The 23,650-nt window shown below is 48.0% G+C and overlaps 1 protein-coding gene across 2 annotated transcripts in view; it reads left to right on the top strand.

The window, feature by feature from the left end:
• Window positions 1-9,663: 9,663 nt before the first annotated feature.
• The window catches only part of NGEF (neuronal guanine nucleotide exchange factor), a 100,791-nt gene continuing 86,804 nt past the window's right edge, over window positions 9,664-23,650 (top strand). For both annotated transcript variants that reach the window (XM_075004511.1, XM_075004510.1), the window contains exon 1: window positions 9,664-9,832. The gene's annotated coding sequence lies outside the window, so the exon portion shown is untranslated. The remainder of the gene's footprint in view (window positions 9,833-23,650) is intronic.

The raw sequence follows: 23,650 nt of genomic DNA, 5'->3' as shown, positions 1-23,650 counted from the left end.
CCCAGTGGTTCACTGTCCCATGGAGTGATGCCTAGACCACTTACAGAGTGAAGGAATGAGTCTCCTCTACAGCCTTACCTAAGAGCCAGCTGGCTTTTAGCTAAAACTGTAGTGTGGAGGCTCTTGCACTAAGCTCCAGAGGTTCCAGGTTTGGTCTGGCCATCTAGCTGTGAGCCTTTGCTGTACATAACCAGTTCACTGTGCCTACCCAAATCCAGAATTAAATCTGAACCACTTTTACACATGAGAAGATGTTGCATCTACACTGGACCAGTTCAGAAGAAAGACATTTAATGTCTAGCAATAGCAGTTAGGTTATTCACATGAGTCAGAGCTAATTCACAGCAGTAAGCGGAGGGCAAGATGGCTCTGTTCTAATTAATGGCTAAAAGGTCAGATAGGATGGTTTTTTTTCATGGTCCTTTTGTCCCTTTGTAATCAGATAGCTGTTCATTTCGAAGTGTTCTTGAGGCCTGGGCCTGCTTTGCCTGAGTATTATACAATTCATGGGTTCTCAGCCCAAACAGGGGTTGTAATCTGACGTCAGGGAAAGCTGACCAGCCAGACCAAACCTGGAACCTCTGGAGCTTAGTGCAGGAGCCTCCACACTACAGTTTTAGCTAAAAGCCAGCTGGCTCTTAGGTAAGGCTGTAGAGGAGACTCATTCCTTCACTCTGTAAGTGGTCTAGGCATCACTCCATGGGACAGTGAACCACTGGGTGTGTGGGTTACACATGCTGATATGTTGGAATAGGTCCAAGGGTGGAAAAGGTTAGGAATAACTATAGTAAGAAAAGATTCTGGCTGTAATATAGACTGAACTCTTTGAACCTTAATGGAACCCCAGTAGTATCTAGTGTAGGAAGAAATATGCACCCACATAGACTGCAGCAAATGATGCCAAGAAATCCCATTCCATCTCCCTGCCACTGCAGAATTGTTCCCTGCTGGGTATTTTCTCTTGCCTTGCCCAGTCCACTTGCAAAAAATCTACAGCAGTGCAGGTCCCAGCGCTCCACTTGGGAAACCATCCCACCAAAAGACCAGCCCCACAAAAGGTGGTTCCTCCAAACAATACATTGCACACAGCAATGTTTTTACTAAACTGCTTTTCACTAGCTAAAGGAAAATACATTTCTCAGTGTAGCTACTGATATTCCACTCACTCCAGTGCAAATCAGGAGTGATTCAGTCAGAGTCAGTGGCATTAGGAAGAATTGAGCTCTTCACATCTATTGTTCTACATTTGTTATTTCTTTGCTCTTAAATCTGACTGTTGTAATGAGAATTTTTCCAAAAAAAAAAGTAAGTTATAAAAAATGCAAATAGGGTGTGTGGGTGCAATAATAAGAGGATGTAAAAATAATCCAGAACATAATATAATGACAGTATTTGAACAATAGAGCCCTCTCATTTGGAGTACCCTGTTCAAGTTTTGGGATACAGCAGTAGCTCCTGACGCAGTAGAAAAAAAAATTGGGGAAGGAAATTTAGAAGTTAATATTGGTGGGTTCATGTGGAAAGAGATTAAAAGAACTATCAAAAAGGCTACACATAATGAAGGGCTGAGATTTATTCAATTAAAAATTGTCAGTGCACATTAATTTCCCCTTAACAAACGTTGCAGGGAATTTTGTACAGAGTGCTATTCCAGAGGGCTGCCACCAATCACAAACCTGGGTAAAATCAATGAGTGTGCTAATAAAAGACAGTTACCTGTTTTGTAACTGGTGTTCTTTGAGATGTGTTGCTCATGTCCATTTCAAATTGGGTGTGCGCTGGCACGTGTCCAGTTGCTGGGAGCTTTTTGCCCTAGCTGGTAGCCATCGGGTTGGAGCAGCTCTCCTTGGAGCGGCGCTGATATGGTGACCAGTATACGCACCGCCCGCCCCACCCCCAACTCAGTTCCTTCTTGTTGGCTACTCTGACAGTGGGGAAGGTGGGAGGGTTTTGGAATGGACATGAGTAACACATATCAAAGAACACCAGTTACAGAATAGGTAACTGTCTTTTCTTTTTCGATTGCTCATGTACATTCCAAACTAGATGAATGCAAACCAATGCCTAGCAGGCGTGGTTGGAGCCCGGAATTAAATATATGTTAGCACTGGCTACTGCAGTGTTGTCCCCAGCATGCTGCATCAGCGCACAATGAGCCATAAACATGTGGATGGAGGACCAGGTGGCCACCCTGCAGATGCCCTGGATAGTAACCTGGGCCAAGTATACTGCTGAGGAAGCGTGAGCTCTGATCAGGCATGTGGGTACCCCTGCCAGCTTATAGCATTCTTTAATACAAGCCATTATCCAGGAAATCCATTGGGGAGAGACTGGGAGGCCCTTCATCCTGTCTGCCACTGCCACAAACAACTGTGGAGACTTCCTAAAGGGTTTGGTGCTGTCCATATAGAAGGCTAGCGCCCTTTGGACATCCAAGTATGTAAGCTCTGTTCCCTAGGGGAAGCATGAGGTTTCAGGTAAAACAAACAGGTAGAGAAATACCCTGGTTGATATGAAAAGGAGACACCACCTTCGGCAAGAACACCGGATGGGATCATTGCCTGATCTTGTCCTTGTGGAACACCGTATATATCGGGTCTACTGTCTGCACTTAGTTCAGACACTCTCCTGGCCGAGGTGATGGCCACCAAGAATGCTGTTCTGTAACTGAAACATAGCAGCAAGGGGTTTGAAGGGGGCCCCCATAAATCTTGACAACACCAGATGAAGGTCCCAGACAGGCAAAAGGGCTCACATCTATGGTCTGACCCTTTCCAGGCCCTTCATAAACCTTTTTATCATGAAAACAAAAAAGCCACTGGGTCTGAAAAAACTGACAACGTACCAGGGCTGAGAGCTCTGCAGCTTTCAACCATGGAGCTTCCAAACTGTGAGGTGAAGGGACCAAAGGTTGGGATGCTGCAGTCTCCCCTCCTCCTGTATCAGCAGGTCCACGCATAATGGGAGTGCCATTGGATTGCAGACTAACAGTTCTAGGAGAGTCAAATACCAGTGCTGCTGGGTCCACGAGGATGACCGATGACTGATCTGACCACATTTTGAAGAGGGTCCTGTGGATGAGTGGCACCGGAAGGGAAGCATACAGCAGAGGGCCTGACCGGGGGTGCTGAGCATGTCTCTCCCAGAGCCCAGGCTCCAGTTCCGGTGAGAGCAAAGTGTCCTGCACTTCGCATTGAGATGCGAGGCCAATAGGTCCATTTGGGGATGCTCCCACTTCTGGAAAATTTAGTGCAGCATGTCTGGGTGTAACAATGACTTGTGGTTCACAAAGGACCTGCTGAGATGGTCTGCCAGGGGGTTGTGAATGCCTGGTAGATAATGTGCCTTCAGGAGAATTTGATGTTGAAAGCAAAACTCTCAGAGTCTGAGGGCCTTCTGACACAGGGGAGAGGAGCATGCGCCCCCCTACTTGTTTACATAGCAGATTGCTGTGGTATTGTCCGTGCTCACTGACACACAATGACCTGCCAGACTGTCCTGAAACACCTCGCAAGCGAGCCTGATGGCCCTAAGTTCCCGATCTTTTATGTGAAGTTGCATGGCCTCCTTGTCCTACAAAGCCTGAGTCTGGCACTCCCCCAAATGTGGCCCCCCACCCCAGGTCTGAGGCATCTGTGACTAGGGAGAGAGAATGTTGTGAGGGGTTGAAGGGAGCTCCTGTGCAAACCAATCGGGCATCCAGCCAGCCGGGCAGGGTTGATAAAATCTGCGGTGGCCCCGTTACAACACATGTATGTTGTCTCTGACAGAGCGGTACACCAAGGCAAGCCACAGCTGGAAGGGGTGCGTCCACAGCCTGGCGTGTGGGACTAGGAATATGCACACCACCATGTGACCCAACAACCTCAGGCAGCCTCTAGCCATTGTGGTCAGGAACCTGATCTGCTTGTGGATAAGAGATTCCATGGCCTGAAACCTGCTTTCTGGCAGGAAGGCTCTGGCCTGCACCACATCCAAAAGGGCCACCACAAATTCCATTGAGTGGGTGGGGGTCAAAACTGATTTTGCCTCATTGACCAGAAGGCCAAGGTTGGTGAATGTCTGTTGGATCAGCTGCATGTTCTGGACCCCCCTGGCATTGCAAATGCCTCTTGACTAACCAATTGTCCAAGTATGGGAAGAGGTGTAACTTGCACCTGCCCAGGAAGGCTGCCATCACTGCCACGTATTTGGTAAAGACCCTCTGGGCAGAGGACAGGCCAAATGGAAGGACCATGAACTGATAATGACCCCCGCCCACCATGAACCACAGGAACCTCCTATGGGGCAGGTAAATTGCTATGTGGAAATATGCATCTAGTAAATCAAGAGCGGCAAACCAATTCCTCCGTTCCAGTACCAGAAAGATTAGGCCCAGGGAGAACATATGAAACCCTATCTTTTTTAAATACTTATTGAGGTCCCGCAAGTCCGGAATGGGCCTTAATCCCACTTTTGCTTTCGGACTTAGAAAATAACAGGAATAGAACCCCATCACCAAAATTGATGGGGGACCTCTATGGCCCCCCCACTGGAGGAGGGATTGTATCTCCTGCCTGAGCAGCATCTTGTGAGAGGGGTCCCTGAAGAGGGATGGGGAGGGAGGGTGGGAAGGGTGGTATGAAGAAAACTGGATGGCATATCCCCTTTCCACCGTGCATAGAACCCCACCGGTCCACAGTTACATTGCACCAGGCATGATAGCAGGGGGACAGGCAGAAAGAAAACCAGGGACGAGCCAGAACTAAGGTAGTAATTGGTGTGCCGCTCCTGACCATACCATCAAAACGCTTGCTTCAGCCCCAACAGATTTTTGATGATCCTGGCCCTGGGTCTGCTGGCCATGGCACCTTCTGTCCGCTCAACCACCTCTCCTATTAGTATCCCTCTCATGCTGGAGAAACTGCCTAATAGGAAGTCAAGGGGTAAAGTGCCTTCGCTGGGTCGCTGGATTATGAAGATCTGGAGACCGTAAAGTGGCCCTCGAGTCTTTCAGGCTGTGTAGCCTTTTATCCGTCTTTCCAAAAATAAGGACAGGCCTTCAAAAGGTAGGCCCTGTATGGTCTGTTGGACCTCGTAGGGAAGGTCAGACACTTGTAGCCATGCCCCTCTGTGCATGGCTACTCCCAAGGCCATGACCTGGGTAGTGGCATTTTCCACATCCAGCGCCAGCTGCAGTGCTGCCCTGAATATAAATTTATTCTCCTCCACTACCACTGTAGACTCCGGTTTCTTCTCAGGCGGGACCAGCTCTTAAAAGCGAGACAGGGAACTAGCAGTATTCTACACATATTTGCTAACCAGGGCCTGCTGGTTAGCAATTCTCAGTTGTAGGCCTCCTGTCAAATAAACTTTTCTGCCATAAAGGTCCAAATGTTTGGCATCTCTGTTCTTTGGGGATGGGCCCTGAAACCCCTGCCTCTTCCTATGATTTGCCACGTCCACCACGAGGGAGTCAGGGGAGGAAGGTAAAAAAAATGTTCATTATCCTGAGAGGGAACACAGTAAAGACATTCATTTCTCCTCTCTGTGGGCAAGGCAGAGGCTGGAGCTTGCCAAACTGTCCTTGCCCTATTGACAATTGTTTGATGATAGGCAACGCCACCCTTGTAGGGCCTGTGGCGTATAGGATATAAGTTACTGGAGATGTTTCATCCCTAACCTCCTCCGCCTGGATACCCAGGCCCTGGGCCACCCGGGGCAGCAGCTGTTGGAATGCCCTGCCATATTCCATGACCAGGGATGCTGATGACCCAGCCAGGGCCTCATCTGGTGAAGAAGAAGAGAATACACCTGCCACCTCAGTGCATACTGGTAAGAGCAATAGGCCCAAGACCCCCATGTGAGCCCCTGGCACTGTTACCTGCAGTGCGGTGCTCAGCAACTGATGCAGTATGCTTGGCATCGGGGCAGGCTGAAGCAGGGGCGCCACCTGGTGCAGAAGCACGTGGCTCGGAACCTGGCCCACCAGTGCCATTAACAACAGTGCCAAAGGTCCCGATGTCTGTGAAGGCGACACCCACAGTTGGGATGGTGCCAGTTGTGACAATGCCATTGCCAGTGCCAACACCAAGGAGGTGGCCTCTGACATGCTAAGAGGACCCTGCAGCTGTTCCAGAAGGGGTGCCCCCAATGATGCCAATGGCGCTGAATGTGACACCAGGGGAGTACCGGCTGCCCTAGACAGCAGTCCTGCAATTGGCCCCTGCATTTTGTGGAATGCCCATAGAGTCCAGAAGGGCCAATGCAGTGGCTCTTGTGCAGATGTCTGCCACCACTCATCCACAGAATGTCGGCTTTGGTGCCATCCTCGTGCTCCCACTCCACACCGAGTTGAAGTAATACAAGTCTGATGCCGAGGCCCATTCCAATGTGGATGACCAGGGTGGTCCCATAGGACCTGGTGCCTGCATGGACTCCTGATGGTGCCCTTGCATGGTTACTGCTGGGTAAGGTAAACTAAGTGGGGTCAACACAGGCGCTCTAGTTTGTTGAAGCTGGTTTGGCACCAGAAATGATCTCAGCATGCAGTGCCTTGTGCTGGTGCCTGCGCCTTGGGTAGCGGCTCACATGGGCTACGTCTACACTAGCCCCAAACTTTGAAATGGCCACGCAAATGGCCATTTCGAAATTTATTAATGAAGCGCTGAAATGCATATTCAGCGCTTCATTAGCATGCGGGCGGCCGCAGCACTTTGAAATTGACGCGGCTTGCCACCGCACGGCTCGTCCCGATGGGGCTCCTTTTCGAAAGGACCCCACCTACTTCGAAGTCCCCTTATTCCCATCAGCTCATGGGAATAAGGGGACTTTGAAATTGACACGGCTTGCCGCCACGCGGCTCATCCCAACGGGGCTCCTTTTTGAAAGGACCCCGCCTACTTCGAAGTCCCCTTATTCCCATGAGCTCACTGTGATGATACCATGGTGATACAGTCTGCTGGTGAGCCGGCCCGGCACCGTAACTTGTAACAGGCCCTACGCTGCGCTAAAAATATCCAACATCACAGGCAACCTTGGAGAGTACAGGCTCCCACCGCGTGCCAGCATTGATGTATGCGGTTCATGACCTGGCTCATGGAGCCTTGGAGGTCTCCCAGTGTTTCGCTCTCTCCAGGGACTGGTCCCGATCATGCCTCTTTTACTTATGAGGCAGCAGGAACTGGCTCCTGTGGCACCTTGGAGCACTGGGCGCCACTGTCCGGTCCCATTGTCAGGAGCCCTCCGACAGCACCAACCCCAACGACAGTGCCAGAGCGCTCTGCACTGACAATGCACTGCTCGGAGCTTCTGCTGGAGATACTTCTGGCCACAAGGCTGCTTTCATGAGTAAGACTTTCAGGCGTTTTGCTCTATTTTCCAGAGTCCTGGGTTTAACCATCTTGCAGATGGTGCAATGGTCTCCAAGACGCCCTTCACCAAGGCAACTCAAGCAGGTTCAGTGAGGGTCACTTTTGGGCATTCGTTTGCTGCATTTTGAACAGTTCTTAAAACCTGGAGATCTGGGCATCCCCTGACGCTGAAGCACCACAAGGGGTAGAAGTCTCTCCTTGGCTCTCTAACAATTGAACACTAACTATGAACATTAAGAAACTATTCACAACTAATTACAACTATCTACAGTAAAGGTAATGGCTGCCAGACAAACTAGAAGAGAGAGAAGGCAGCTCCAGCAACCGACAGCACAGTGAGAAGGAACTGAGCGGGGAGGAAGTCGGGCAATGCATATATTGGTTGCCATATCGGCACCACTCCAGAGGGTGCCACTCCAACCCAATGGCTGCTAGCTAGGGCAAAAAGCTTCCAGAAACTGGGCATGCACCAGCGCACAACCAGTTTGAAATGAACCTGAGCAATCGCTTGAAGAACCACCATTCTTTGAGGCTAAATGAAGGAGCAATTAAAAATGTCCCTTTGTGCAGCAATAGCTGAAACAAAAGAAACCATTGCCCAAGGTACATGGCAAAACCTCTGCAGCAGCTAAAGGCGTATAGTTTTAGGTGGTTTCTTAGGGTCTCAGAGGAAACCAGGGCACTTGTTGCATCTGGGTGTGTCTAAAGCAGAAAGTCAAGAGGAAGCCAGAGATGAAGTGAAGATGGCCCTGGGAAGAAGTGCTTTGGGGCACAGGACTCGCTGAAAAAGGCAAACTTCTGAACCATGAAGCTGCCTGAAGTTGTTTGCTGCTACTGCATCCAGGGAAACAGAAATTCATGCACATGCTATGTAAATAAAACAGCGCTGCCGAACAGAAACACCTGACTGCATGGACAATTTCTCCTCCTAAGGGAGACAGACCTATTTGGGGCCTTGCCAGGCTAATCATTCAGGCCAAGGGTCAACAGCATAGCCTGGATTTGCACGGATCCTACTGTCACACACTTACTTTCTCCTCCAGACCCTTTGAGGCAAGAGGTCCTTTTGGCAGTTTGGAGAAGGAATTCTTCTTTGGGCAGAGGAATGATGGTGTCAGGGTTTCTTTCTTCATTATTTTCACTCATATGTGAGGCATATGGCATTTGTTCCATGGCCACAGTGCTCATTACAGTGGCAAGAACTTTTAGGATTCTGCTCTGGCTAGCTATGTTCATGGAGGCCCTTATCTTTACTGCTAGCATTTTGCACCCCGTATTCCTTTTGCTGTAGTAATCAGAGGGGAATATACATATTTAAATGCCAGTAAAAATGACAAGGCTCAAAAAAGGCAAAGACAGAGGACTGGCTCTGGTCCCTGAGATCTCCCTGACGGTTTAGGAAGCCAGCAGCCTGGTCCCTGGCACAAAAAGGTTGAGACACGCTGGTCTGGAGCTAATACCTAGTCCTGTCTCACTGCAAGGGACTGGTCTAGATGACATAGGCTCCTTTCAATCCTGTGACTCAGTGCTAAGGGCATGATACAACTACCATAAAAATCAACAGAAAGCCATGTACTGACTTCAGGGGAGATGCACAGGGTTTTACAAAAATAAATATTCAAACTGCATCCTTCAAGTTAGCAACCTATCAATTCAGGAGCAGGAAAAATTTGTTCTTTCCTAGAGACTGCATGGCACAGGTGTCCAGAGGAATTAAGGAACACAAAGCCTAAGCTCCAACCAGAGCCTATGCATCAAAGAAGGGACAACAGAAAATGTGCGAATCCTATATGGAAATCAAAGTGTTTCTGCAGAGAACAGTTTATAAAGGAATTTTAGCTAATAGATTCAAAAGGCACAAAAATAGACTGGCTCTGCTGCAAATATACCAGTGCTTAGCCCGCTACATAACATGGATTAAAAGACAACAGGAATTTAAAAATCTCATAAAATTTAGCTGTCAGATTGCATTATTTACAGCTTTTAGAAAAGCAATAGTGAAGTCAGTTTGCCCCACAACATGTAAACTGAGACCATTTATTGTTTCCACTCATTTGAGTAGGCAATTCTTGCACACCGTCCACATGTTTAGATCTTTGCCCAGGCATTAAAGATCTCAATTGAGCATGCTACACACCCTTGGCCCAAAGAGCAGAAAGGACGTTCGGTGCATGCTTACATTGGCTTCTCTCAATAAAGAGAGAACTGTTGCTTTAAAATCATGTTTGCAGTGACTCAGGAAACTAAAGTAAACAAAGTCCTAGGGAAAATTTTTGCTTTCAAGCATGCCATGGTAGGTTACAGAAAGGGCTGAAGGTCATAGAGTCTGCCTGCAGGGATTTTCCACGTCAGGAATTAGATCTATGCTGTAAGTACCTTTATAAAAAAATATTTGGAAATATATCGTCGTCAGTGGATACCCTGCTAGTAAATGACCACACAGAAAACATGAACCAGCCATGACAGATTCTTACTAGCAGGTGAGTGAAAACCAGTTTTGTTTTGGTTTGGTTTTCTGTGGGTGCGGGGTGGAGTGACTGAGGAGGTAGACAGGGCACAACTAGGAACAAGGAGGGGTGCCAGATGGCACAGGGTGGGTGCCATTATGTAGCTGGGACTCCTGGAATGCTAGTGAACAGGGTGGACGGAACTGCACTTTTGGCATGTCAGGCACAGATATGGGACATGACTCCCTCCGCTGGGGGACCAGTTTGCACAACTCAGGAATTCAGAATTTATGAGAGCAAATGTAAAACTCTAAGCAGCAAATGATCCACCCACCCAAACGACATCTCTTTTTCCGGGCCCCTGACGCAAGTTGTGATTTTACTCTTGACAGCTATTCATCTGCAAGCTCTCACTTGTGGTTGTTAGCACTTGAACATTCTTTCCCGTTTGGTTGTCAAGAGTTCAGCAGCAAAATTCTTGCTAAGTGGTTCAGCAGCTGATCCAGAAATCCAGTGGTTCCCAAACTTCATTGCACCATGACCCCCTTCTGACAGCAAAAAGGACTGCTTGAGCCTAGGACCGGGGGGGGGGGGGGGGGGGGGGCCCAAAGACTGAGCCTTCTGCCCAGGCAGGAGGGGCCAAAGTGCTATGGTGGAGCAACTTGGGGTTCAGTTTCAGCCAAGGTGATGGGCTTGGGCCCCAGCAAGTCCAAAATCAAAGTTCCCTCTGATCTTTTCCATCGGTGTGCAGATTTTTCCACCCATATGCAGAATAAATGTTATGTGCACTGAGTCATGTGCAATGTGCACCACTGGTAGAAACAGAAAACCTAGCTGTGGGCACTCTGCTAATCAGCTGGACAGCATCTGAATCTTCCCTGAGCGGCCACACAAGTGCACAGCTTCCAGGGAACACTGGCTGTGATCCATTTTGGGGTCCCAACCCACAGTTTGAGAACCACTGATTTCATGGACTCTTCCCCATCAGTGAAAAGCTTTATTTGTTTCATTTAAAGCGCAAAGCACACAGGGGCTCACAGACTCATCAGAACTGGCTTTCTCCTGTGATTTCAAGAGTCAGAGGTACTGCGACATTCTCTCTCTAAGGCTGGCACTTCCAGTCCTGGCTGAAAGTAGGATATTGGGCTAAAAGATTTAAAAAATAATGATTGCCAAACCCTTTTGAACCTGCCCAGTTGGTTCAGATTCACTCTGAGAGACAGGTGAAGGTTCAAGTCAGTTCTAGTTTTAGCCAGACTGAGCAGTATTGATAAGATCAGTTAAGACTGAATGTAAACACAGGCGCATGCGCAGAACGATACTGTCCCGGACCAGAAAGGTCCTCCCCATAGATAACACAGAGTACGCATTGCTACCCGCTGCCACAGTTAGAGGACATTTTCAGTGCTGGCTAAAGGACTTCAGCTGTTAACCATTGTGTATCATGCTGCAACATTGCCAGGTGGTTCAGCGACTCTAGGCTTTTCACAAGGCAGTGGCGCTCTTAGGCCTGAAGTAACGGAAATGAACACCAGGCAGTAGAAAACAAAACTGAATGCAGTCCACAAGACAGCCCTTTCCTCCACTCCCCTGCCACTGACGCCATCCACCAATGGGATGGGACAAAGGGGGCAGCTGCTCCATGGCCCTGCATTTGTAAAGGGTGGGCCACTACTATTGTTGTAGTGGCCTCCTCAGCCCCGCCCCTTCTGCCGAAGGCCCCACCATTTCTGAGAGAACGGAGTCAGCCCTGCCCTACCTTGTCACAGGGGCCCAGCAATTCTGCCCTTCCCCCCGGCATGAGTACAAACAGGCCAGAAGATAAGCAAATTCTGGCTTTGTCGTCCAGTCGGGGAGCAAATTCCAAAATCAAGGTCATGCTGCACGGGCTAAGCTGGACAAAGACCTAATGTGCAGCAGGCTGGGATGTCGATCCACCCTGTGCTGACCTGTGGCACACTGAACCTCCCCGTGGGCCCAGCTGCTGTGCACTAAACATTCCGCAGGTGCTTTACGCTAACCGCAGCTAAAAAGGGAGTGGATCACAGAGCACACAGCAGCAGAGACAGCTAGAGTCAGCAGGCTAGCATGGAAGAGATTCAGAGCGCAGTTTGCCTTGAATTGTGTTTGTAGAGATGAGTCCCCAAGAATTAACACTTCTCAATTTGCCACTGGCCCTGTGCAACACTCCTGCAGCCCAGCAGGAACAGTGATGAGCTACAATTCCCTTGAAAGGGCCTGGTTACACACAGCGTGAGGGAAACTGGAATTATAGAACACTAGACCTGGAAGGGCACTCAAGAGGTCATCAAGTCCAGTCCCCTGCCCTCACAGCAGGACCAAGCACCATCTATATCATCCCTGTTAGATGTTTATATAACCTGTTCTTAAATCTCACCAGCGAGGGAGATTCTAAAACCACCCGAGGCAATTTATTCCAGTAGCTTTTCCTAGAAACATTTCCTAATGTCCAGTCGAAACCTTTCTTGCTGCAATTTAAGCCCATTGCTTCTTGTCCTATTTTCAGAGACTAAGGAGAATAATTTTTCTCCCTGCTCCTTATAACACCCTTTTTAGTACTTGAAAGCTAGTATGTCCCCTCTCAGCCTTCTCCTTTTCAAAGAGAGGTGCAAACTCTGCTCTTTTGGGCTATTCGTACTGTATTATGATGGCATCTGGTGGCTCCAAGCCTAGATCAGGAACCCATCAAGCAATATGCTGTGCATATGCATAGCAGGGGACAGTCCCTTACCAGCTAACAGTCTAAAGAGACAAGACAAAGAGTGGGGAAAAATAATAGTCCATCACTGAGGCCCAGGAAGATTAATTGACTTGCCCAAGGCCCAGAGGGAGGCTGTAGCAGAGGTGGGCACTGAAGCAAGATCTCTTGCATCCCAGTTCACTGCTTGAAACACATGACTCTCTGGGCCATCCTACCACAGCCCTGTTCCCCCTCCCCTCACTTCCTCAAACAAGGACTCTGAGGAGTCGTGCCATCCTCCACAAGAAAAAGCCATTGCGGCTGCTGTATTGACAAAACAAAGCTAAGTGGGAGGGAGTGCGTTGTGCAGTCGGTTTCGTGTCACGTTGCCCTCAATGGAAAAGGTTTGAACCAAGGACACGTCAGCCAACTCTTCATGGCACAGGCTGTCAAACTGATCCCTTGCTCCTGCTTCATTTCAACCACGTCTGCTTGACCTGTCAGTGCTAGCAAGCCAAGTGTCCTGCTAGACTCATTAAATGACGGAGCCGGGCTCAGGTTGACAAGACTTTGCTCTGTGCTGCTCTTGGACAGGACAACGGCTGACAGGCTGGTGCAGGAGGATTGGACTCTGCTGTCTTTTTAGTTGTCAGGCCAATACAGACCAGCGCTGTGTGCAGCGTTATTGAACAGAAGTAGCCTTCTGATAAGGTGCAGGCCAAACATTGACGCATAGCGGTCAAGTCAAACCCACTTTAGACTATTACATTCAGAAGGGGGAAATTCCCCTGCCTGTAACTGTACAGCTCTGATTTAAGCCCATGCCTGGAAGCGAGGGAAAGTGCCTGTGCTCAGGTACCAGAGGATCAGTGGGCAGCATCCAACCGTAAAGTGAGTTAGTGGTGCACTTTGAGAGAGGTTTTGGAATTGATTGCTGATGGTATCTCAGGCTGTGCTTAATCCCAGAACAGCCTGACCTTCACAGGATGGGGGCGGGGGGGGGGGGCTGACAAGGCCCTTGGACAAGGTGTTGGGGACAGCTCTGTACACCCAGATGGGGCAGGGCCTCAGATGGAAGGGGTGGGGTGAGGTGGGGTGGGACAGCAAGCCCTCAGCATCACCCAGAGCACACCATACCACTCCTGCCTCCCACCAGCCCTCAGACACAGTTTGGAGGAGACTCCCTAAAGAAGAGTCAAGCTCTCATGGCAGTTCTTTGACAGGGAGAAAGCAGGAGCTGCAGTGACAAGCAAGGAGAGATGTCAAGAACTCCCTCAAGGAGTCAGACATATGGCCAAGCCCCCCAGTGGGACTGGGCTCCCATGGCCACTACAGGACCCTCTGCTGTAATAGCAAAGGAGGTAAAATGTAACTCGTTGTGGACAGGATTGGAAGGGCAATAAAAGACTGGAGGAATTTGGAGGAAAACACAAGGAGTAGAAAGAGATGTGACAGCTATTAAAACAGCCATTACAGTATTTCAACACAGGTTAAGCAAGACTTGAGTTATTCTTTTAATGGTAAAAACTGTGTCCAGCTTCCATTCATACATACATATTTTGTAGCAAGGTCAGCCTCACTTCTGGGCCCCAGCCCTTTGTTCAGCTCACTGCCCTGCAGGAAGCTAAGGCCATGTGTGTTCTAGCTGCTGTTTGCCCCTATGTCCTGGGGATGAACAGAACTTGGGTAGAGGCTCCCTGGTTGCTGGGGAGGAAGAGTCCAAATGCTCCCTATAGGAATTCTCCACCTCCCCCACTGTGTCTGGCAACGCTGGTGTTCTTTTTTTGCTCTCTAATTCTTTCTGTCTCGTCTCGTCTCGTCTCGTCTCGTCTCGTCTCACTTCACTTCACTTCACTTCACTTCACTTCACTTTCCTCTTCTGCTCCCCTCCCCTTCTCCCAGCAAGGGAGGCCTTTTAACCAGTCCTGTGGCAACCTCAGGTGAGCTCAGCTAGCCCTAATTGATTTATAGCAGCCCCTGCTCAGCTGCTCCTCACTGCCCTGACATAGCCCTCTGTTCATTAGCCAGGTGCTGCCTCTCTCCCCTTCTGGCCTGACCCTGATTTTTGTTTGTTTTTAGTAGTGTGGGGCAATCTCTTTCCTGCAGGATTTGTGGGAACTGAGCATCTTGCAGCAGGAGCAGGATGGGAGTGAGAATTACAGGGTGGGACATGAGCGGGATTTAAAAAAAGTAGTCTGGCACAGGGCTCTACAGTATGAGTTCCTTTTCATACCCTCCCACGTAGTTTATGGCCAAATGCAAGCCTGCAGTTCCTGGAAAGGTGCCACCCTACCCAGCTTAGACTTTGCCCATGAATGTTTCAGCCTGCAGGAGTCACAGGTGACTAAGTTAGATAGAAATGACAGGTCCCAGCCACACTGATATGACCTGGGTTGCATTCAGGAAAAAGGCCCGCAGGAGTGAGTTAGAGGCAGACTTGTCAGGGTCTAAGAAAACATGGCAGTAGAGGATGTGTCTGGTTTGAAGGTTTCTAACCAAGCTGCTTAGGAGGCAGTCAGGCCTAGTGCCTTTGGGACGGATAACACTTGCATTACCCTGGGAGGAAACTAGAGCTGTGCCCATTTCTATTTCTAGATTTGCCCTGGTTACGGGGGGGGCACTCATTATGTGAAGAAAAAAAATCTACCAGGCAACGAAGGTTATTTCAGCTACAGAGGCATACGAGCTCAATGGAAGTTGTACTAGAAACTACACAGATCATAGCACTGAAAAATGATGAGTAACTTAGGCCATGTTTACACTTTGGGGGCTACAGTGGCATAGTCCCAGCATAATCCTGTCACACAGATAACAGCCTGCAGTGACAGACCAGGGGTTATTTGTCCCTGTAGGAATACCCCTGTCCCAGGCAACAATAGGGCAAAGTGAGCATTCTTCTTCCATGGAGCTAGCTGCATCTAGCCCAGGATGGATGTAGGGAAAGATGTGGTGTTCAAAGGCATGGATTTTTCACAGCCCTATGTGCTGTGTCTATGTCAGGCTAAGTTTTAAGTTACAGACAAGGCTGGCAAACTGTAGTAGCTGCACAGCACATGCAGGAAAGCTGCTAGGAAAGACATTAAGAATCCTATAGAGTTGTTTTCTACTGGGTTTTGAAAGTCAGGGAGATCTGGACTACTACTGTGCTGTGCTGGGCTAATCTTGTAAAAACACTGGGCTATATGCAGTCCTGGTATAAGTGGATGCAGTTCTGTGTTGCTGGCCTGGTTTGTTTGTGTCTAGTGCTCAGCAATGATCCCAGACTTACAGCACTGGCCAATGAAATCCTAGGCTTATGCACCTAAAGGGCAGAGAACAGACAACACCCGTACAAGCCTTCCCCATCAGTTACCTTCCACCCACACCCACATGAGTCACCCTGCACCGGGCCGAGAGGGCACGCACTCGAATTCGACACGCTACATGCAGAAGCCTTACAGTGCTGCTGTGGAATGTGCAATGCTGACTTGCCATTTCTGCTCTCGGGGGCGTGGGGACATTGCAAGGGAGAAGCTCACAAGAGTTGAGGCTATGGATATGGCTCTGTCCAGAAGCAGTGAATCATCATCCACCCTCATACGCTACCAGCACATCCTTGTAGCAGTGCTCTGATACCTGTGTTGTCAATGCACTAATGCTCAGGGGTTCTGTGCAAGCACATCCTCCCAGTCAGCTACAGCACTACACCCTATTCATTGCAGTTCCCTTACCTTGGAAGTCATCTTTCTGCTAAAGGTGATATTGACACAGAGATCCAGCATCGTCTGAGCCATGCAAGCTTTGCTTTTGCCTGCCAGAAACAAAGGGTCTTTGAGATCCAGGACATCTATCCCAAGACAAAGCTCCTTGTATACCATGCAGTGGTTGTTCCACTGCTACTGTACACACACGAAACCTGGACAACAGAGACGTGTCATCTGAAGACGCTTGAACAATATCATTGATGCTACCTCAGGAGAATCCTAAATAGCTCTTGGGAGGATAGGTGGATAATCACTAACATCCTGGAAGAGTGGAACATGAGCAGCATCATTCACCAACAACTTCGTTGGACTATTCACATGGTTCCAATATCTGATCATGGCCTCCCAAAAGAGATTCTGTTTTCTGAACGAAAGGAAGGATGGAGGAGTATGTGGGGCCAGCAGAAGCAATATAAGGGCATGCTGAAGGCACACATGAAAAGCACAGAATCAGTGTCAACACTTGGGAGAACCTGCCCAGGACCGTCCTCAGTGCAGACTGGTAATCCATGAGGGGGTGGTTCAATTTAAGAGGGCCCACTGCAGTGCAGACAAGGAGAGGCAGAAAACAAAAGTGTCAAAAATGTCCCACACTCCTCCATAGCTATCAACATCTGCCCCTTCTGTGATACAACTTGCAGGTCCAGAATCAGGCTGGTCAGCCATCAACAGACTCTCAAACAGGAGGGTTACAGGAAGATGTCCCATTTATTATCGAGTGACTGCCAAGAGAAGAGAAAGATTGCACTTTGATTAACCTGCCCCTGTGCATTCATTATGAAGATTAATTTAAGCCAATTGCCAGCTGACTTCTCACAGATGTACTGATATCATCTCTCCTCTGCCCAAGGAAGAGCAAGGAGCCTAGCAGCCTGCTTTTTCAAGAGGCTTCTCAGGGTAGGTGGGCAGCTCCAGAAGCAAAAGCAGGAATGGAAAGAGAAGGAGGTGACTGAGATGCAGAAAGTGGCAAGGTAGTTGTCCAGCTGAGGCAGTTGGTCCCAGAGCAGGAGGGAGCAGGCACCTACTAAAGAGACCAATAGAAGCAGCTCAGGCTTTTGTTGAATTAATGTTAAGGTCACACAATGAAAACAAGAAAGGCCCCTAGATTTTCACTCCTACTTCCCAATATGCTTTTAGAATTAGGTTGACTCTGCCTGCACAGTCGCAATACGTACAGCACAGCCCCACGGGCCCCTGACTAAGAGAGAACTCTCAGCTACTGCTCCTCAGCAAGATCCAAGGCAGGAAACATAGTCTTTGGCTGGACAGTTGGAGACCTGGGAAGTTAGTAAGTATGGCTGTGCAGTGCCAAGACTACAACTGTAAATGGGGCTTGACATGTGACTTTACTCTTTGTTTTTGCCATATAAACAGAAGTATAAACAAAAATAAAAGGAAAGTCTTTTTGCTGGCAATGTTATTCAAGCGAAATATAGGAGTTGCTACAACCACCCCTATACTTATCTATGAAACCCCATTTGCTAGGGCATGTACAGGTAGAGAGTGGATCCCGACCTCTCCTGCTTTAGGGCCAAAGAGCTCCTGGGTTCCCAGTGACCAGCATCTCCACTTAGAGGCTGGTTGTACAAAAGACTATCCACACTATGACCCTCAGGATACTGCTTCACTAGTGCCATGAAGCAGAGGCCACTTAATAAAGGCAGTTTATTCTGTGGACAGAAGGGTGTAATTTAGACAGAGGGGAAGAGAACAGGCAAAACACTCAGAGATGATCACTAAATGAGGCCCCATCTCATAACAACGTTTGATCACCCACAACTAAATCAATGTCATAAGAAAAAGCCGCACATTGCCCCAGAGTCCCCCACAGGCCTGTCAGACCAGTGGGACAGGCACTCAGGGTCTAGGGCTGGCATCCCTCCTCTGCAAAGCTGATTTACTCTCCTTCCGGCTGGATAGTGCCCATCCCTAGCTGGCTCCTGGCTCTGGGTTTGGTGGGAGGTGGGAAGGGCTATGGCTTTGCTTGTGTTCAGTCCTCATATATGCCACAGCATCTTGGCCATGACATGCTGTTGTACAGTGAGTGGGTGGCTCCAGGCTCTCTGACTGGGAGAGTTGAAATGGCTGCTCCCTCAGAAGCCATGAGGAGCAACCATCAGCTCCTTCCCCGCCAGCTCTTGCCCTGGTCACACTCCTTCTTGACTCAGCTAATGGGGGGGTCAGGCCACTTCAGGGCTCATATTTGGCCAACCTACAAAGCTAGTCAAGGTCCTAATCTACCGCCACCAGGCTGGGGGTGTCCCACCATCACTGCCAAGGCAGGGAGCTGCCTCTGGGTAGCCCACTGTGTTCTGAAGCCCCACACCGCCTCACTGGCAGAGGCTACATCTATAAAGTTACAGAGACACTTTTATGTGATCTATTCCATGTGTGTGTGAGAGTGTGTGAAATACATACACATGACTTGCCACTACCCATGAAAGATCCTGAGAGATCAGACTTTAAAGTTGGGACATTTTTCTCTCTCAGAAAATCCAGTCTAGGTCATTTTCTGAGGGGCTTTCAACAAATGAGTTTGACTTTTTCTCTCCCTCCAAGCTCTGTTCAGTTGATCTTATAGTGACTATAAAAATGGCTTTACAGAAGGCCATGGGTCAAACTAGATGATCCTTATGGTGCCAGTCCCAAAACATTTTTTAAACTCTAAAGTGTTTCTGAAATGGGTTCTGTGCTCCATATATGACACACACACATGGGCTACGTCTACACGTGCAGCCAACATCGAAATAGCTTATTTCGATGTTGCGACATCGAAATAGTCTATTTCGATGAATAACGTCTACACGTCCTCCAGGGCCAGCAACGTCGATGTTCAACTTCGACGTTGCTCAGCCCAACATCGAAATAGGCGCAGCGGGGGAATGTCTACACGTCAAAGTAGCACACATCGAAATAGGGATGCCAAGCACAGCTGCAGACAGGGTCACAGGGCGGACTCAACAGCAAGCCGCTCCCTTAAAGGGCCCCTCCCAGACACAGTTGCACTAAACAACACAAGATACACAGAGCTGACAACTGGTTGCAGACCCTGTGCCTGCAGCATAGATCCCCAGCTGCCGCAGAAGCAGCCAGAAGCCCTGGGCTAAGGGCTGCTGCCCACGGTGACCATAGAGCCCCGCAGGGGCTGGAGAGAGAGCATCTCTCAACCCCCCAGCTGATGGCCGCCATGGAGGACCCAGCAATTTCGACGTTGCGGGACGCGGATCGTCTACACAGTCCCTACTTCGACGTTGAACGTCGAAGTAGGGCGCTATTCCTATCTCCTCATGAGGTTAGCGACTTCGACGTCTCACCGCCTAACGTCGAAGTTAACTTCGAAATAGCGCCCGACGCGTGTAGCCGCGACGGGCGCTATTTCGAAGTTGGTGCCGCTACTTCGAAGTAGCGTGCACGTGTAGACGCAGCTATGGTGGGGTAAAATTAAAAGGCTCTTTTAGCACTAGTTTGCAATCAGGTATACAAATCATTAAGGGCTTGCCTCTTGTAAATATTACCCAGTCCCAAAACAATCAGTTAAAATTATTATATACCACACTGTTGTGTGGGCCACTTAAATACAAATATCTTTGGCTAAAATCCCAAACTGTAACGTGTTTCCTTCTGCAGCAGCAACTGTCTAGCAAATCTTGAACTGCCTTTTTACATAGATTCCTGCACCTGTGCCAAGCCGCAATGACTTCAGTAGGGGCCCACGTGTGCATGGAGCTCTTTAAAAGGATCAGGGCCCAGCTGAGTAAAAGCTATAGCAGAATGGGGGATAGAAGGGGGGCTACAACTGGGTTGTGACCCATATTTGCAGAGCAGTCGTAGCCTCGAGGGAGGATGTTAAGCAGATAGTTTATAGAATGAGCTGTATTAGCTTCAATTCTATGTGAGGAATTCAACTGTTACCAAATGAAGGCTGTAAAGAAGGGCTGAGATTCATTTTCAGATGCAACTACCAGAGCTACAAAATAATTAAAACCATTAAAAAGCCACCAAGAGAGTCCAGCAAAACTGCATTTGTTTGTACATTCAGATCATGTTTTTAAAAACCCCACAGTCTGAAAGGCAGTTAGGTCAAAATATCATCCTAAAAATGGCCTCATCTGGTTTATTTTGTTTGTTCTTAGAATTACAGAAATGCGCAAGTTCTGGGTTTTATTTGGCTGTTTTTTCAGAGGGACGGTGAGAACTCATCATTGCTTTCAGAGGGGTAAAACCATCCAGATGAAGCTACTGCTAAGGGCTATCACTTTTAAAGAGCAAATTAATCCATTTTTAAGGCTACCAGGACCATAAGGATCATCTAGTTTGACAAATGGCATAACATAGACCACAGAACTTTGCCCAGCAATTTGTGCATCAAGCTGATAACATCTAATTGAGCTACCTCCATTTCTTTTAGAAAAATAGTCATTCTTGATTTAAAGGCTCATGCATCTGATGAAGCGGGTCTTTGCCCACGAAAGCTTATGCTCCAAAATATCTGTTAGCTTATAGGGTGCCACAGGACTTCTTGTTGTTCTCAAAGATACAGGCTAACATGGCTCTCTCTCTGATATTATTAGAGACCTTACTCATGCAGATACAGGTCCCAAGGGTGCTGGACCAGGGAGGTCCAACCTGCACTTGTAGACGGTGATCAAGTCACCTCTTAACCTCCTCTTCGTTAAACTAAATAGGTTCAGTCTCTAACTACAAAGCAAGTTTTCTCAACTTCAGGTCATTTTTATATCTCTGCCAATGTCTTTTGTGAAATGTGTCCACGAGCAACTGGAATACCGTCCCAGTGAAGGACTCACTGGGGCTTGGTCTGCACTTGTAAAGCACAATGATGGCAGCAGCAGCCGCCCTTTAAAGAGGTGATGTGGCCACAGCAGCAGCTCTGGGGGAGAGCTCTCTCAGCGCGGTAGGTAAACCTCTTCCATGAAGGGAGCAGCTAACAGTGCCTGGAGCCTGCTTACACTGTTGTTTTACAGTGCTGTAACTTGCTGTAGGGGGATGGTGTTTCACAACTCCGAGCAAACAAATTACAATGCAGTAAAGTGACAGTGTAGATGAGCCTGAATGCTATACAGTAGAACCTCATGATTCATAGAATCACAGAGCTGGAAGGGACCTCAAGAGGTCATTGAGTCCAGCCCCCTGCTTCAAGCAGGATCAACCCCACCTACGTCATCCCAGCCAGGACTATGTCAAGCTGGGACTTAAAAACCTCTAGGGATGGAGATTCCACTGCCTTGCTAGGCAACACATTCCAGTGCTTCACCACCCTCCTTGTGAAGTAGTTTTTCCTAATATCAATGTTAATGTTCATGAATTCAGTTATTCATGAGCAGCCAAGTAGCCGCCTCCCCCGGGGCCCTGGGCAGGAGTGCTGGCAGCCACCGCCTCCCCCAGGGCCCTGGGCACCCCCCACCCCCCATATTAACAACACATCAACAATAACAAGGGTTCTAAACATGGAACCTTCACGAATGATGAGACCCTACTGTATACAAAGGTAAAGCCACCTCAACAACTGTACACCGTGTATATGCAAGGATCACATTGGATTTCTTAGCTACACCTTTGCACTGGGAGCTTATGTTCAGATGGCTATCTGCTATGACTCCATAGATCACTGCATTTCATGATAGAGTCCCTGCCTCATAAACATGACCTACATTCTGCATTCCTAAATAAAGAATTTTGCACTTGGCTTTCTGTATAGATGTAGCCTCTGCCAGTGCATTAACTATGCATATTGTTGAAATGAGACCACTTTACAAAATGATCCCCATTGGCCCGTCTCTACTGTTATTTACCATTCCCCCAATTTTCCTGTCATCTGAAATCACCACTAGCAGTATTTTACATTTTCTTCCAGATCATTGAATAAGACATTGAACAGCATCAGCCCAGAATCTCTGAGGGACTTCCACTACAAACATCCCTGTTGCATGATCCCCTGCTTACTAATACTTTTTGGGATCCATCATTTAACCAATAGTTAATTAATTCAATATTGATTCCCTACATTGTCATTATTTTAAAGCAGAATGGTCGTATAGGACTAAGTGAAAAATTTTACAATTATGTCAACAGTTACCTTTATCACCCAAACATGTAACAATCTCTTAAATTACATGAAGTTTATTTGATAAATACTAACTTTCAAAACAAAAAATAAACCTCATGTTGATTGGCATTATACTACCATACCTCAATTGTTTGCTGATTCCAGTATGTCCCATACCAACCTTTCCATAATTTCACCTGGGATCAATGTCAGACTAACCACCTTAAAGTTACCTGGATCATCCCATTTGCTCTTTTAAAGTATTGACACAACATCAGCTTTTTTCCCAGGCCTCTGGAGTGTCCCCTGCATTCCAAGGTTTGTTAAAAAACATGAATGGTTTAGAGAGAGCCCATCAGCCAAGTCTTTTCATTTGTGACCTTTTAAGGAAGATTTTTAATCTGCATTTTCTTGAGCAGGAGGCTGAATTAAATGACCTAATATGGCTTGTTGTCTCTAATTTCTATGAACTCCTTATTCTAACAATACTGAGTTTGGTCAATGGAATTTAGTTCCTATGTTCTGTGGGCAGGTCCCTTACCTCTTCCCATGAGATAGTTTCCCTCTTTCAGGCAGGTAGTTTGGTTCCCCAGCCAGCTTGAAATCAAGGTATACGGCATTCAATGAAACACATTCCCTAGGACTTGCTGCAGTCCACTACAAAGACGACAACAAGCAATAAAACAAAGTGATTTGCTCCAGCCAATGCCTTCCAAAACAACAAAACCAATGTTCTACAAATCTGGTTAAGACACCGACCACTCCCAGCTCAGCCAACCCTTGGCAAAGGTGTTTCTCAAGAATCTTCTTTTTGTGAAGCCTGCCTTAAAGGATCCAAATTCCTCCAGCAGCACTTTCCCTGTTGTGCTGTTACAAGACCCGAGATTGCTGAGGCAGTCCCAAAAACTAAGTGTCAGGCCAAAAGCTGGAAGCAGTGGCAGGCAATCTGCTTAATGGTGCTTATAATATACACCTCACAGAACTGGAAGGGACCTTGGAAGGTCATTGAGTCCTGTCCCCTGCCTTAGCAGGGCCAAGCACTATCCCTTTAAAAAAAAACAAAAAAAAACTTTTTGCCCTAGATCCCTAAATGGCCCCCTCAATGACTGAACTCACAACACTGGGTTTAGTAGGTCAATGCTCAAACCACTGAAACACCACTTCCCCCTCCTTGCCTGTGCCTGATAGGGTGTGAGTCAGACAGTGTGACTAGGGGCCTCCATTATCTGACATTGTCCCCCTCAGACAGCATGTCAACAGTATCAAATTACAACAATACCTGTTATTTCATACATCAGGGAGTCTCTGCACAACCAGCCTGTTTCTATGCAGTGAACCAGTCA

Source organism: Carettochelys insculpta, chromosome 10 (assembly GCF_033958435.1).
Source record: "Carettochelys insculpta isolate YL-2023 chromosome 10, ASM3395843v1, whole genome shotgun sequence".
In the NCBI taxonomy this organism is placed as follows: Eukaryota; Metazoa; Chordata; order Testudines; family Carettochelyidae; genus Carettochelys; species Carettochelys insculpta.
Note: the sequence above shows the minus strand (reverse complement) of the source record. Positions and strands in the feature narration are given on the sequence as shown.